This window comes from Chiloscyllium plagiosum, unplaced genomic scaffold, assembly GCF_037043375.1.
Source record: "Chiloscyllium plagiosum isolate Xiang-an unplaced genomic scaffold, Cpla_swu_hap1 HiC_scaffold_39, whole genome shotgun sequence".
Taxonomy (NCBI): domain Eukaryota; kingdom Metazoa; phylum Chordata; class Chondrichthyes; order Orectolobiformes; family Hemiscylliidae; genus Chiloscyllium; species Chiloscyllium plagiosum.
The window spans coordinates 83,548,093-83,565,685 of record NW_028270177.1 but is presented as its reverse complement, the minus strand read 5'-3'; the positions used below and the strand labels follow the sequence as shown (position 1 = coordinate 83,565,685).

Genomic DNA, 17,593 nt, shown 5'->3' with positions numbered 1-17,593 from the left:
AAACTCGCACAGGCCGTTAAAATACTTTCAGACTTCGAAGATTAGCTTGAATACAATGTTGTGATTAGGCATTAGTTGATCAAAAGTGATGGAGCAAAATCAGTACAGTGAATTTGAAATTCATCAGATGAGCGGAGATCCCATTGAATGGCTGAGTAGACACAAAGTGAATGGAAGTTTCATGAGGATGAATGTCTTTTCGTTACAAAACCTCCCGCTGCACAAAGAGTGGATCATTGGAGTGAAGCAGTAACGGTGGTTATCTTTCCTGGTTATTCAACTTTGAACATGAGTACGATTGGTCATGTCCGTGTTTAGATCACAACTCTGCAGAATGCCAACCTCAAGCATGCGCGAGCACAGTGTCACAATGGATAATGCGCTTGTTTACGGTCCAGAGATTGTAGTTAAAGTTTCGACTTGGTTCAAGAGCAAGACTGGCAGGCTTCAAATTCACACACAAGTTAATTTACCGCACAATGTAGCACATACAACGGGCCAGTGGCACAATGGATAACATATCTAACTACAGATCTACTGTGTGGAGCTTCGATTCCAACCTGGCTTACGGGCAGCGCTGACTTTACTGCACTTAAAATTGACTGTTCTGAAGCCGAAATGATCATAGCAAACCCAACTCCCGGACTGAGAATCAAAGCCGGGTGACAGCGAACAAAGCGAAAAAAATGGACCTGCTAGCCCACCATGGACAGCTACACGAATACCACGTATGTGTAGAATGACAGCCCTCAAGGTGGTTGTACATGCTTTCGTCAGATGCAATCGCTTGACTATCTTTATTCATTTTCATCACTTGGCCTTGTATGTATTAACAACTCAAGTTCAGATCCGTGTATTTCTGAAGGTTATGTGGGTTCGCCTCTGCGCATCCCTTCAGACAGTGAATCCAGATTCAACCATCCGCTTACTGATGAGATCTTTCTGCATATCTTCTCAATCCTTTCCACCTCTTAACTTCAGTTTACGCCCCTGCTGATCGGTCAAGAGGAAACGTTTCTTTTAGTCTGCATTGTCCATGTTGTTCATTACTTAGTGCATATGAAACATATATCCTCACAGTTTCCTCTGCCTTAAGAAAACAACCCCAGTCAAAACAATCTGTCTTCATAACCTAAACTTTTCAACTTGGTAAATTTCTGCAAGGTTTCCAGTGCGATCACATGACTCCTGTAATGTGAATTGCAGAACTGCACGCAATATTTGGGGGGAACCGAATGAACAAATGAAATAATTGACTGGAGAAAGCCACAGAAACTTGTCTTTTCCAATAAAACATCTTTTGCTCAATCCTGCGCTGTGCACTTATCCTGAGCCCGATGTTCCAGTAATCTATCGTCCCTGCCAATAAAAACTGCTCCATGAGGATTAATTACAGAACAGCTGCATCTAAATGGATTGAATTGCTTGAAGATGCCGACCATGTGATTGAGCACTTTCACCCAAAATAGTGACCGCAGCAGTACAGAATGAACAGTGTAAATGTCAGTATTATATTGTGCAGTACCTCAGTGAAATGGGAGGGTGGACGTTTAGGCGAGTTAGTTCTTGTGGGAGGGAGAGATTTCTCCGATAAAGGGTGGTTATGATATGTGAAACGCAAAGATGTGAGATAGCGGGTGTTTGAAAAAGGAAACTTATCACCACGTATTTTCATGTAAAACAAAGATTGATTTTCTCAGCGTTTGCTAAGCACATATTACATGGAGTAAAACGGGAAAATGCCGATTGCTGTCACTGTGATTCGAGCAGAACTTGCTGTGTTTACAATGCCAAGGAAGAACCATTTCATTATCCTGGCGCCACATGGAAAAGCACGATACAAAAAGCAATAAGGATCGGGGCAGAGGTTATGCCAAGAACAGAAACACACGCACAAAGGAATACTTGTCAAACAGTGACTGAGATGTGGGAACTCAGATTCGGTTGCATATATATAGCTTCTATGTCCGGAGAGACTGTAGAAATTGCAACACTGAGATTGTAGGATGTTACGTTTGCGAGATATCTACAAAACTTCAAAGGCTCATGGGATACTGCAGGGTATCGCTGAAATGTATTTCTCAATAACAGTGTATTTTAACATCGGTTACTTCACCAATTTCCTCACTTACTGACGTAATCATATAATGGCATGCCATATAATCCCAGTTCAAGGGCGTGGAATCAGAGAAATTGATTTGCAGTGCACCCAAAACTAATTGGAAATGGTAATGGCGTTCAGCGCGAGCATGTGGCTGCGAAAATGCAATTGGTGAGCGTAATGCCATTCTCTGATGATACAGAGGCGCGTGAAATATCGAGGCTAAAAGCTCCCGCCTTAACGACAGCGGCTTCAATTCCCACGCATCAAGAAGCAGTGGGACTTCAGGCTGGGAGCTCCAATTTCACCTGAAAGAACTTGTATTCACATGGAACACGGAACTTTGGGACATCAGCTGGTAGAATAGATAGTCAACTATTTTATTCTTAAGTAAGTAGTTTTCAGCAGGATACTTGTTTGTGGATTGAAAGAATATCTACAACTGGGACAGTCTAAATTACAAAGAAGAATTCTGCAAAGAGTCAATTCTTAGAGAAGCATCTGTGCAGAGAGATGCAGAGGAATGTTTACGTCATCTGCCGTTCTAATATGTTTGACTTTGCACTGGATTAATTTCCATGAAGGGATTTTTTTGCTCGGTTCACAGTTTTCACTTTCCTGCATATTCGCAAAAGTCGCTACTGTACTCGAAACCTCTGAATATTAACTGGTATATACAATGTGGTGATTAGTCTCACGTTCCCGTCATTGATGCTGAAGAAGTGGATTCGAAATTCATCACATCACATTCCATTAAATGACTAAGCAGACAGAGTGTGAATGGAAACTTCATGTGGACATATGTGTTTTTTTTTTGGAAAATTCGTTGCTTTAAAAGGTGATGAAGATTAGACTGAAGCAGTGACAGTGATTATCTTTATTGCTTGTTCAACTGGTGAACATGACTGCTATTAACTGTGTCCGTATTAACATCACGGCTCTGGAGACTGTGCATCGGGCCAGTAGCGCAATGGATAACGCGCCTGACTAAGAATCAGGAGACTGTAGGTTCGAATCCTACCTGGCTCGCAGGCAGGGTAGATTTTAATCCCGCTTAAAAACTGATTTTTCAAAACCCGAAATAAGGTGTGAGCTCCTCATCTGCAGGAACGAGAATGCCTTCATTAAATGTACCTGAGAACATGAGAGTCAATGTCCCAGCGTCATCACAGGAGGGAAGCCGAATAGTCGCGCAGGTGACTTATGGGCACCTTTCCATTCCATAAAGCCACCGATCGAATAACTGTTGCTCGCGGTGATTCTCTGCTTTGAGCATTTTTCGAAACTCTTTGGCCAGTGGAATCAGAGAAGAATGAAGGGTTAACTGTCCAACTGATCTTTATAGAGTGTGAGTTCTAGAGTCTCCTACCTGCTGACTGATAAAGTTTTCCTACCAGTCTTTTCAAAGCTTTCTGCATCTTATCTGAAATCTACAAACCCTGGTGATCGATCAAGAGCAAATGTTTCCTTCAATCTGTAATTCCTTGCTCCTCATTATTTCGTACACGTCAATCATGTCTCCTCACAATCAGATCTGCTCTGAGAAAAACAACATTTTGAAAGTCTTGTGTTCACTGAAATTTCTTGTCTGTTTTTAACAGTTCGGTGAATGGAATAGTCCCACTGCTAACATTCAGCACAAACTTTCAGCAAAAACCACACAATGCGGAGAACTTTAGTACTGCTCTTTTCGTCAACAATGTGTGAAAGTCCCATGTAACTTTCGATTTCGCATCCCGTGGGGCTATTTGTCCGTGTTCAACGACGTGTCCCAGGAAGGTCACTTTGGCTTTGGCAGATTCAATTTCAGCTAGGTTTACAAACCAGTTTGACTTCCGAATTCGATCAAAAAAGCCCGATAAATGCTGTTAATATTCAATCCACGAGAGTCTGAAAGTCACCAGGCACAATATACACCAATCAGTTGCGTATTCGGCAATTACCTTGTCAGTTAACCTCTGAAATGTGGCTGAAGTGTTTTTCGCACAAACGGCATTACTTTAAATTTCTGCAGGCCAGTTGGCGTTATAAAATTGCCTTTGATCTTTCTGACAAAGTTCCTTACCAGTAACCTTTGAGGAAGTTTAACTAAGAAATGCAAGTTGCTCCTCCAATCTTTTCCACACAGTCCTCCAACTGCAGATATGTATACGCATCAGTCTTTCTAACAACATTAATTTTGTGGTAGTCCACACTTAACTGTTGGGTCTTTTCTGGCTTTGGCACCATGATGATGGGTGAACTCTATTCATTGAAACTCACTTCGGTTATGCCATTTTGGTGCATACGTGATATCTCCTTATGAACTTGTACAACTTTAAAGGGTTATGCCTGCAAGGATGTTACAGAGTCAGAACAGCATCTCCTATATTTATATCATCTACAATTAGATTATTAATTTCCAGAATATTTCAGCAGTTCTCCCCATGCAAGAGTAATAACTCTTTCGATTTTCTTCTGGAAGATAACTGAATAACTTTACCAATTTTGGACAACTTTTGCATTATCCAATTTTATTTCAGGAACGTCCAATGCAGAATTCCCTGACATTGGTTCTTCCCAGTGTGTCGTAGTCAATAACGCATTCTCATCTTCCGTTCGTTCTCTGCCAAAATACCGTTAGAGCATATTCCCATCGCACATTCTGTGAGATTCTTTCATGACTGGAGTCCCTATCAAGTAACTAACCTCACTCAATTTCCTCTCAATTTGATAAGGTATTTTAAACCTTACTTTAAAGTTTCACCGACAAATGAATTTTAAATAATTGCATTATTCCCAGCGGCAAAATTGTGATTTTTTTGATTTCTCATACACTTCCTGCTTCACCATTTGCTGTGATACTTTTAAATACAGTTTCGACAACTCCCCAACATTATTTCGTTCAACTCTAAAATTTGACACATCATCCAAATGCGTGCTCTCTGTAATCTGACTTATTAGTTTTTCCTTAATAAATTTTAATGGTCCTCTTACTTTATGCCCAAAACTGGTTAAAGATGGACTTAGTTTGGTGGATTCTTTTGGTGCATCTCAGATTGCAAACAGCACTGACGCAACTCCCTTATGGAAATAATCTGGCTACTCCGAACCATAAAACCTCAATATCGTCTTTAATAATTGACGTCACCTTTCCAGTGCACTCTGTGATTCTGGATTGTACACAGTAGATTTGAATCGTTTTATTTCCAATCTATCTATACACTCCTTGAAAAGTTTTGACGTGAAGTTGGACCCTTGAGCTAATTGTATCTCTGATGGTAGTCTTAATCTAGTTCTTTTAAAAAACCGTAATTCGTCCACTATCCTTTTAGCTGTCATATTGCACGATTGAACAGCATTTGGAAATCTCGTCAAGACATCCTTTTTTTGTTAATTAATACTTATTCCCATCTTTTATTGGATGTAGGGATCCTACACAATGAATGAAGACACTTAAGAAAGAATCCTCGAACGCTGTGATAGATATTAAAGGTGCAGGCTTTATTATTTCCAATGGTTTTCCTATTAGTTGAAATGTATGACACGTCTGGCAAAATTCAAAGGCATTCCCCTGCAAGCCAGGCCGTAAAAATGTCTTTGTATTTTAGCCTCCGTTTTCATCACGCCGACGTACCCTCCAATTTGTGGCACATGCGGCACTCGCAGCACCACTTTTCTGTACCTACTGGAAAAATAAATTCTGCCCATTTCTCACTTGCTTGAATATGTGTTGCTCTCCATTTCTTCCTTAACATATCATTTGCTAAGTAATATCACACGGGGATGCATTCACTCTCCTTCCAAGTACATGTCTTCTGATCCAACTGCTTTAATTTTTCATCTTTCTGCTGTAACTCAGTAGCATAGCAGAGCTGAATATACTTGCATTATTAACGCTCGTCCCCTGCTGTGTCCCACGTACCTGATAAAAAAAATTGTAATCATATTTCAGCTTCCTTATCCGTGCCTTTTGATTTGTTCTGTTTCAGCTTGTGACTCTGTGATCGCGTTAAGACACAATCTGGGAAAATTCCTTGATAAACGTCCTGCATTGCGACACTTGCCTGCATCTCGACTGGCTTTTCAACTGGAATGGGCAGTGATTGAGCTATATCATTTGCAAGCACAAATTGTATTCTTGGAGCTGAGAGTTTGTCCAGACCTCCCACCAGAAATTCCCCACTCTTTCTGCCCACTCTAGCCTCACTGTACATAACTGAGCAATTTTTCGTCCCACCATGAATTCCCGTATACATAGTTCTTCAGGAGTACATTTTTTCCCCTCCTTCTGAATCACAGACAGGCACGATCCTGTGTCCCTGAATATTGTTACCTCTCTATCTGATACCCCTGGCCAAGGTAAATGAACTTTAACTTTGCAGGTATATTATTAAAGCAGATGTGGCACTTCCCCCTGACCAACCTCTGATCGGCTTGTTCACTCTGATGCAGCTTTCCACCCTCCACTGTGCTTTCTATTGCCATGCCAACAAAACATCCAGGCTTGTTTCGTTTCCCTGCATCTGACTTTCCAGTGCTTTCCCTCGTTCTCCAATATAGAATTCATGTGGCCTACTTTATTGTAATGAAATCCTCAGATCTTGTTCCCTTCAAGAGTTCCCTATTTACCCTGTGATAAGTTATCCTAATGATTTTCACAGAGATTTCACTTTCCCTTTCCACGTGAGGATTTCTCTTTGCCCCAATTTCGATCCCTCAGACTTAAAATGATTCTGGAAGCCCATCCTTGTTTTATGGACCACTTCATAACAATCAGCCATTTCAGCTACTAACCTTGTCGTTTTAACAATATGCTCTTCCAGAATAAGCTTATCTTCAGCCTTTATTTCCAGCCTTTTGAGATGAATTCCTTTAATAATTGCCAATTTCTGAAGTTCAAACCCTGTCTCCCTTTCTCTCTGCTCTGCTGCTCTCTCTTCTTCCCTATTTCTACTTCGAATCGTATCTCAAACTGCCTCAAATCTGGTGTCCTTTCCTTATCTCTCGAGTCTAACTCAAGCTGCTTCATTTTCAAATAAATTTTAACCATCTTTACAAATTCTCATGCTTTTTTTAGCTTAGTTAAATGCTGAGCTACTGCGGGAATGATCTCTCCTTTCCTCACAGAAAGAGGCAAATACAACCGCAGTATGCCTGCTAATTCCAGAAACCCGGCCTGAATTATTTTTTGTAAAACTACCAACTTGACATCGTCCATAGCAAGACAACTCTTTGTACCTAAATGTGACATTGCTTTCCCAAGCATTGCCTACCCCAGTCCAAATGAACACCGGAAATAAAGAGCTGAAAATGTGTTGCTGGAAAAGCGCAGCAGGTCAGGCAGCATCCAGGGAACAGGAGAATAGACGTTTCGGGCATTAGCCCTGCACATTTTCAGCTCTGATCTCCAGCATCTTCAGACCTCACTTTCACCCGAAATAAAGACGCAAGCACCTATCAGTTGCTCTTTTAATCCATCAACTACCTTCCAATTTGTTATGGACGAGGCTAAACCATTCCAACGTTATTAAGCAGACAACCTAGACCGTAACGTTATATTTATTTCGTTAAGCGTACAGTGAAAATTACCCGAGTAAGCTAGGTACAAAAATTATTCACAAAATGACGGATTGAAAACCAAAAAACAGAATATTGGATACGCACAGAACTTAGTCTATCCAAAGTAGACTTACTTATGCTGTTCTGAAAATATACAACAATCCTAAAAAGAACACCTTAAAAACAGTAAAAATGAAACAGAAGCTTACAGTTAAAAATTAGAAGGGCAGAAGGAGAGAGGTTATTAGTTAGTGCATACTGCTGCAGGATCTAAAAACCGGAATTTAACTTTCCAAAATGACCACTCTTTTTCCATTATACAGTTCATTTCGAAACATTAAATCTTTGGGCTTAAGCCTCAGCTGTTTACGGAGAAACGAAAGGCCTCACAGTGAACACTTTCATCTCTGTAACACTTCATCCGATTCGGAGCCTGAACTGTTTTAAAATGCCTCTGATAAAAAAGATATCAAGAGACATTAACCTTGAGAAAAAGTACAGCTCCGTTTCTTTTTTTAAAAAGAGAACATCTTTGTGAGAGCCCAGTCCCTCCAAACCTTCTTCATAAGTGAAACTCTTCGAACAGCCAATATCCTGGTAAATCTGTTTTGCACCGTTTCCAATGCTATCACATCCCTGCTATAATGATAATTGCAGAAAGACACACAGTACTCCAGCTAGAGCCGATTGAGCAAATGAAACTAACAACTTAGAAAGCCACAGAAACTGCACGTTTCCAATAATGTGACTTTTACACAATGCTGCCCCGTGGAGACAGTCAGATGTGAGAACTCAGAGCCGACAGTGTGATGATAGAAAACACAATAGGTCAGGCAGCATGTGAGAGCGGGTGAGTTGATGATTCGGGCATAAACCCTTCAACAGGAATGAGGTTTGTGGCCGTGGGGACTGATAGATAAATGGGAGGTTCGGGGGTTTGGGGGCGTGATAGCTGTGAATGCGAGGAGTAGATAAATGTGGAGAATAAGATACTAGTTCTGACAGGAGGTGGAGCGGGTAGGTTGGAAAGGTGATGTGCAGGTCATGAAGGCAATGCTGAGTTGGAATCATGAAACTAGAATAATGTGAGGGAAGGGCGAATGAGGAAACTGGTGATCCCATGTGGCATCAAGGGCCCAAGGGGAAGATGAAGCCTTCTTCTTTCAGGCATCAGGTGTTAAGGGAATGTCAATGAAGGAGGCGCAGGACCTGCATGTGCTTGGCAGATTGAGAGGCGGAAATTTAATTTCATCAGTGATCAGCTTCTAACTGCATATCCAAACAATCATTATGAACATGTTGTTACATCTTCGGAACCGTATCTATCACTACCCCGCCTGAGGAGAAGGCGAGGATTGCAAATGCGAGAGATCAGAGTCAGGAAGGATGCCGCTAGAAAGCACAGCGGTTAGGCAACATCGGAGGGCCAGGAATGTCAATGTTTCCAACATTCCTGACGAAGAACTTATGCTCGAAACATCGACTTTCCTACTCCATGGATGCTGCCTTACCAGGTGTACTTTTCCGGATCCACACATTTAACTCGACACCACCTCAGCTCAACTGTATAGAAAAATTAAGATGCACCTGTCACCACTCAGTTGATTCTTCTGTCGCATGTGAGACAAACTGCAACATTCATTTCCCCATAAATATCAGGTCATTTAGATCACTAAAGAAAAGAAAACTGCAGAGGCTGAGTATCTGAGAGAAAAGAAATAATTGTTGTAGAATTCAGCATCCTGTCAGTTCAACTGAATGTTTGGATATTAAAATTGGTAAAGAGAAAGAGAAAGCTGCAGTTCAATAACTGCTACGGTCTGTTTCTCAAAAGATAAAAAGAATTTCATGGACTGGAATGTTTCGATCAGGCAATGCATGCTCACCTTGCCAAGTGCTGATAGGAATGGAGGAATATATATTTGCTTCGCCACTGCTGAACAGATGAAAAATATCATTTTGCCTTCCGAATCAGTTGATGCTCCTGCAGAAAAGTCAATGTGACTCATAAACCCAGTACAGCCAGTTCGATGTGCATTTCAGAGTCCCGCAACATCACATTTTATTTAAAAGATCTTTATTGATTGTTCCTTATAAATATGGCATTCTCCATTTCATTATGCATTGGACAATATTGTACCCACTCACTTATTCATTGGTACATCACTCAATTTTAGTATCCCTAACGTTCCATTCACGACTTAATTACTAAACTACTTTCACGAAAAAAGTGCTTATTTTTAAAACCGAACACTGAGCTGAAGCAATGTCTGTTGGAAATCAACCATCATTCTCTCACTCTCTATACCTTATTTAGTGTGTCTCAGTGCCTGTCACCTTAAACCTGTGCCCTCCAGTTCTGAACTTCACCATCCTGCGCAAACGATTTAGTCCAGTTGCCTATCCATGCCCCTCATAATTTTATAAACCGTGAGAACCTACACGCTGTCTGGAACATTCCAGCGAAAAAGCCCCTGCCTACCCCATCTCCACGCTTAACTCAAGCCCTCAGGTCCCCACAACATCCTTGTAACTCATTTGTGCACAGTTTAAATTTTCACAAAATCCTTCTTGTAGAAGTTGACCATCACTGCAAGCAGTATTCCGAATGTGATCTCGCCAATGCTCTATATCACCACAACATGACATTCCAACTTGGATAATCGACTTTCTGACGAATGACAAAAAGCGTGCCAAGTGCTTTCTTCACCATCTTGTCTACTTGTGACACCACTTTATCTGCTTTTATAAATATTGCCTTGACTGATAAAGTTGTGATTGTCACGATGTTCTGCTGCCTTGACGGATATATTGTCCAACATGCAAAGTCTCTCTGGTCCTCTGGGTTTCCTCGTGTCCTGCCATTCATTGAGTAATCCGTTGGTGAGTTTCTTCCAATGTGCATCACCTCATGCTTTTCATGGTTAATTTCAACATCCCCTATCTGAATTTAAAATTTGACAAATCCATCTCTGAGCTCCTCCATCCTAAGACCTTCTTCCTCACTATTAACCATTTTGCTAATATTCGCATCATGGATAACTCTGCTTCTCATTTCCCCCGAATTTGTTCTATATTCTTTACACACATCCACAAATGACATGGGACCCAGCATTCATCCTTGTGTTACACCATTGAATACCAGTTCCAATCACACAAACTGCCTTCTATCACCATCCTTTGTCTCCTACCACCACCAAATTAAGTTTGGATCCAACTTGCCAGGGGACCTTAAATCCCTTTTCACTTTTATCCTCTTACCAGTCTCCAGTGTGGTGTCGTGTTAAAGGCTATGTTGAAATCCACACAAACAACATCAACTTTACTGCCCTCGTTAAAAAAACCCGATCACTTGCCAATGAAATATATTTAATCCAATCTGTTAGGCATGACATTCTGTAACAAAGCCGTGATGACTCTTCCTGATGAAACCTTGCCTGGACAAGTGGCAGTTAACTCTGTCCTACAGGGTTTGCTCCAAAAGATTCCCTTTAACTGATGTGAGACTCACTGCTGTGTGATTCTCTGGTTTATCTCTCCCTTTCCTGCTGAAAAGTGGAACTGCGTTAGTCCAGTCCACTACAAACTCAAAGAGGAAAGTAAAACATTTCCTCCATTGAGACAGAGAGGAACATAAGATACAAATCCGTCCTGAATTGGGAATATGCCCACTTCAAGCCGCTCAGAACCACGAACACTTCATCAGTCCTTATATCAAACTTTTTCAGAACCTTTCCATCCCACGTCCTGCATTCTGTTCCTATATCTTAGCACAAGAGGACTGTTCGCTTGCTGAACAAGTAAAGTGATTTACTCAGTTATCCCATTTGCTGACACAACTCTACTGTCACACTGGAAGGAGAACATTCAGATATTTTAACTCGAAAATGCTGTATTAAGACTTTGTGGTTATAAAATATTTTGTGTTGATAGCCACAGTCTATTACAGTGAGAAATGGTGTGAATTTTCTCTAACTGAAAAACATTCACTTAATTCCATCTCTTGTGGAGATTCCTATCTGTTCCCATCTGACATGACCGAGATTTAGCTCTCTGTTGTTTTCCATATTCAGAACAGAACTGCGGCACAAATCCAAGCACATGATTTCTTTATTTATTGACCTACGAAGTCGATGCCAATGCCTCACGTTGTAATGGGATTCATCAACAAGAGAACTTTTCAGGATTAACACAGTTGTGTCTTATGTGCAGGGGTCATTACACAAGCACTGTTTCAAGCTACCTCAGGGGCAAGACAAAAGATGCTGGAAAGAGAAATCGGAGTTAACATTTTCGGTGCAGTGACGCCGTCCTTAGCATTGATTATTTCCAGGAAAAGTTTGGTCTATATGCAGAAGACATGTGGGGGCGGGCACAGTAATTAGAAGTGAACGAGCTGTCGGGATAGAGCCGAAAGAGACAAACTAACAGTTGGACATAGGAATTGATAATGATTTGTTTGGAGCATTACTAACTGTTCACGGAGACTGTTTATGATTAACCATAAGTATTGTGTAATGGCTGCTATGCTATAACTAGGCCTGGTGGGTGTGTCGGGGGCCAGGACATGGGAGACTTCAGGTCTCTAAAATGATTGAAATTGGTATGGATGGTCGCGGGGTGCTCAAGCAGAAAATGGCCTGTTACTTTTTCAGCATGCGCTGAGCTATGGTGGAACACTGCAGTAAGCCTGAGATAGAGACGTTGGCGAGGAAACTTGGTTCTTTGCTAAAGGAGCAGTCAACTGGAAGCTCAGGGACATTTTTGGCAATAGAACTTTGTATTCTGCAAAACGGTCATTCTATCCAGACTTCATTTCCCAAGGTAATGGCGACCACAATATGAGCAGTGAATCTATTAGACTGGATTGTGTGAAGAGTAGGGAAAGTGTTGCTTCACCTGGAAGGTGTATTTGAGCACTTGTGTACTAAGCAGGGAGTTCAGAAATGGACATGTGAGGAGAAGTAAGAAGCAAGAAGAAAGGATAGCTTAGAAGATATTATTAGAGATGTTGTTAATAAATGTGTAAGAAAGCGACCAGAAAGGAACTATACCTGAATGCTCGTACTTTTCGGAAAAAGGTTGGGGATATAACGGCATAAATTATCACGAACAAATACAATTTAGTAGACATTGCAGATACATGGAGACAGCATAGTCAAGACTGGGAGGTAAATATTCACGGGCATGAGACAATTTGGAAGGACAGAAATGGTGGTAAGGAAGGTGGTGTAACTCAAACATTCAAGGACAACCTCAGACCGATGCTGACAGATGATATACGTTCTATGGAGAAGGAGTTTGAATCCATTTGGGAGGAAAGTAGAAGTTCTAAGAAGAAAATGTCATTGACTGTCGGAGTCTACCGGCTCCAAATTTTAAGATCACATTGGGGAGGGCAGGAAAAAAAGACATAAACAACACCTGAAAAAATGGTATGGCAATTATCATGCGGGATTTTAAACAACATGTCAATCGGTCGAAGCAGCTCAGTCAGGGTAGCCTTGATGAGAAGAGTATTGAGTATCTGCGATAGATTCCTTAACTACTGTGTAATGGAACAGGCCAACAAGGGGAGAGGCCAAATTAGATTTGGTACCGGGTAATGAACATGGCAAGGTGATGGATTTGGCGGTAGGTGAGCACTTTGGTGATAGTTACCAAAACTAAATTATGTTTACTTGAGCTTTTCAAAGGAATAGGTATACACCGGAGGGCAAGCGCTGCTGCTGGGGGAAAGAAAATTGTAATGCGATTAGATAAGATCACGCATGCAGAGGTTGGGCAAGGAAACGGCAGGGAATGGGCAGAATAGACATGAGGAGCTTATTCAAGGAGCAGGTTCTGTGTGTATTTGATAAGTATGTAACTGTCAGAGAGGGAGGAAATTGTGAAGTGCAGGAGTCATGATTACTGAGGAAGTTCAGGAAAGACCTGAAGAGAGACAGAAGATGAGCCAGGATGGTAGTTGAGAATTTGTTGGCAGATAGGATAAGGGAAAATCCTATATCTTTCCATAGTTACGTAAGGACTAAAAGAATGAATGGAATAAAATATGGCCAATGAAGGACAGTCGTGGTAAGTAGTGCGTGGAGACAGAAGTGATGGGGGAAGCGCAAAAACAATATCTTTCGTCAGGATTCGCTCTGGACAAACAAAATGTTGTAGAGGACAATACTAAGAAACAGTCTACCAGACGAGATAGGATTGAAGTTCCCAAGGACGAGGTGATACAAACTCTGAAAATGTGAAAATATATAAATTCCCGTGGGCCGGGTGGGATTTATCCTAGAATTCTCTGGGAAACCAAGAATCGGATTTCCGAGCCTTCGACTTTGATCTTTATGTTGTCATTGTCCAAAGGTGGAGGACCAGAACACTGTAGGATAGTAACCGTTGTTCCCTCATTCAAGAAGTAGAGAAAACCCTGGAAATTATAGACCATTGACCCTTCCGTCGGTTGTGGGTAAAGTGTTGGAAAAAGTTCTGAGAGATAAAGTTTGTAATTATCTCGATTGGAATTAGTTTATGAGGGAAGGTCAAGCCGGTTTTGTGAATGGGAGGTCGAGACTCACAAACATTATTGAGTTATTTGAGTAGGTCATTAAACTGGATGTCGGTTTGCTCACTGAATTGGAAAGTTCATTTCCAGACATTTCATCACCCTACGAGGTAACAATTTCAGTGGGTCTCCAGGCGAAGAACTGTTCATGATTCCTGTTTAAATTTTATATGTTTGGGGTTCTTCGGATCGGTGATGTAATTTCTGGTGGTGATGTCATTTCCTGTTATTTTTCCTCAGCGGGTAGTCGATGACGTCGAGCTCGAATTGTTTGTTGGAAGAGTTCTGGTCGGAATGCCATGCTTCGAGGAATTCTTCTGCATGTATCTGTTTGGCTTGTCCTAGTATGGATGTGTTGCCTCAGTCGACTGTAGTGTTTGTCGAATGTAGTGTTTGTTTCCAGTTCTTGCACGGTATTTTGTAAATGTCATCAGTTTTTGCATATGGACAAATAAGCAGAAAACAAGCCACCAGGATATATGAACATCAACTAGCCACAAAACGACATGACCCTCTCTCACTGGTATCCTTACATACAGATAAGGAAAGGCACCACTTTGACTTGGACACCGCATCCATCCGAGCACAAGTGAAACAGAGACAGACACGAGAATTCCGAGAAGCATAGCATTCCAACCGGAAATCTATCAAAAAGCACATCGAGGTGGACCCCATCTTCAACCCGCTGAGAAAAAGAACAGGAAATGATATCACTACAGGAAATTACATGACCAACCCAAAGAACCCCAAACATGTCAATAGAAAGCAGAAAGCCTGAACAGTACGCCGCCCGAAGGCCCACTGAAGATGTTACCCAGGAGGGTAAAGAAAAGTATGTAAGTGAGCCTTCTAGCTCAGCGAGCAAATCTTCATGTGGAAGCTAATCCTGAGCTACAAACTTGTTAAAACTCGCCAGGTGACTAAACAGATAGATGAGGATAATGCCGTTCATGTCATGCACGTTTGGATTTCAGTTAGCCGTTTGATAAATTTCGCCATGGTAGATGACTGCACAAAATACTGAGGTATGGGCTTGAGGAGGATTTCGTGCTTTGGACCAGAAATTAGCCAGCTGAAAGAGGACAGAGGGTGTTATTTGATGGGAAAACGTCATCCTGGAATTCAATTGCTTTTGGTGTACTGCAACGATCAGTTTTGGGTTCACTGCTTTTTCTAATTTTTTTTATAAACGACCTGGATGGGGGCGGAGAAGAATGGGTTCGTAAATTTGCGGACGACACTAAGTTCGGTTCAGTTGTGCATAGTGCTGAAGGATATTGTAGGTTACATAGGGACACAGGTATGCTGCAGTGTTGGGCTGAGAGTTGGCAAATGGAATTTAATGCAGAGAAAATGTGAGAAAGAGCATGGCATTAAAATTAGCACAGAATATAAAGATCGATAGCAGAAGTTTCTATTAAAATATAAAATGAAAAAGAGTGGCAAAAGTAAACGTTGGCACTTTCGTGGATAAGAAGAGGCATTTACTTATGGGATATGCGGAATAGCCTTGACATTGAACAGGCATTTGCGTCGGTCTTCACAGTGGAGGATACTAATTACATGCCAGTAATTGACAAAGTGATGACGGTTGGTGACGTTTTGCGAACAGTCATTATAACAAAAGAGCTTGTGTTGGATCATTGGACCTAATTAACATCGCAGAGTGTTAAACGCGATGGTGTGTTAATAAGAAGTTTGCTGACGGTATTTTTCCAAAATTCATTGGTCTCTGGGGCAGTCCCAGCTGATTAGAACACACAAATATGACATCACTGTTTAAAAAGGGAGGCAGACAGAATATGAGGAATTAGGTCAGATTACTTACAGTGTCGAAACAGGCCCTTCGGCCCAACAAGTCCACACCGACCGCCGAAGCGCGACCCATCCAGACCCATTCCCCAACATTATAGAACTTTGTTTAACTTCTGTAGTGCAGAAATTTCTTGAGTCTATTATCGAGGAAGAAATAGCAGGGCATCTCGACAGAAACTGGACAGACGCAGCATGGGTTAAAGAAGGGCAGGTCATGTCTGAAAAATCTTTTCGAGTTCTATGATGGCATTACGAGCATGGTGTATAACGGGACCCAGTGAATTGGTGTACCTAGATTTTCAAAATGCCATCGACAATTTTTGTTCAGGGGCTGACAGCAAACGTATGCATGCTGTTAAGGGTAAAGTATGAGCGTGGATTCAAATTTATTTGTCCAACAGGAAGAGCAGAGCGGGGATAAATCAGTGCTATTCTATTGTCCATCAACGGTGTGCCTCAGGGATTGGTACTGGGACCGCAATTACTTACAACTTATATGATGATTTGGATTTTGGAGCCATGCGCATCGTGTCAAGGTCTGCGGTTGACACAATGGTGAGTAGCTGAGCAAAGTGTGCGGAGGACAGTGAAAATTTGCAGTGGAACATTGAAATATTGGGTTAATGGGCAATATTCTGGCGGATAGAATTCCGGATTTGAAGGTGTTCACTGATGACAAGAGACTATGTGGAATAGGATTGTATCGAAAATTCAGAAGAATGAGGCCGGATCTTATGGGAACATATAAAATTATGAAGAGCATGTGTGAGATAGAAGTAGAGAGCATGCTTCCATTGGCGGATGAAACTAGGACAAGAGGGCACATCCTCAAGATTAGGACGAGCTGAGTTAGGACTGAATTGAGAAGGAATTCCTTCAACCAGAGCAGTACTCTATGGAACTGCTTGTCCAACGAAGTAGTTGATGATACATCAATAAATGCTTTTTTTAAGCTAGGACTGATTTTTGTTTGAACAATAAAGGAATAATGATTACCTTCAGAGGTTGGTTAAGTGGATGCATATCCATGGAAAGATCAGGCATGATCTTATTGAATGGCGAAGCAGTCTCTAAGGCCCGTATGGCATAGTCTTGCTCCTCGTTCTCATGTTCTATGAATGGATGTGTCACATATTCCGCGATTTTCGGGAAACTTCCATGGGAAGGTGTTGAGAGAGAAGGCACAGTGCACGACGGTCCCGCGGAGGGAATGGTTCCTAGGGAAGGCGGACAAGGGCGGGGAGGGGAATATATGTTTGGTAATAGTATTTCGCTGGAGGTGGTGGAATTAGGAAAATATTTCGTTGATGACTTGGAGTACCATTGCGCTGAAGGTTCCAGATCATGTTCTGAAAAACATGGGATGAGAATGGAACGTTGCTTCATGACAGACATTTGAAAGATGTGTGCAAAGTCCTTCTTTGGTTCAGTGAAAGTCACAATGTCTTTGAGAAGCTAACTTTAGCAGCCAAAAGCATTGTGGCCACAAGAGCAGGTCATAGTCAGAGATTTCCGTGATTCCCGAAAGCCTGTCTGGCACATAGCCTGCGACGACACGCCACCTATGATTTGTC

The 17,593-nt window shown here is 41.6% G+C and overlaps 1 non-coding gene across 1 annotated transcript; it reads left to right on the top strand.

Annotated features, from left to right (window-relative positions):
* The first annotated feature begins 3,057 nt into the window (after nt 1-3,057).
* Nucleotides 3,058-3,130, top strand: trnal-aag (transfer RNA leucine (anticodon AAG)). Its single transcript has one exon. It is a non-coding gene; the product is annotated as a tRNA-Leu (tRNA).
* Nucleotides 3,131-17,593: the final 14,463 nt, after the last annotated feature.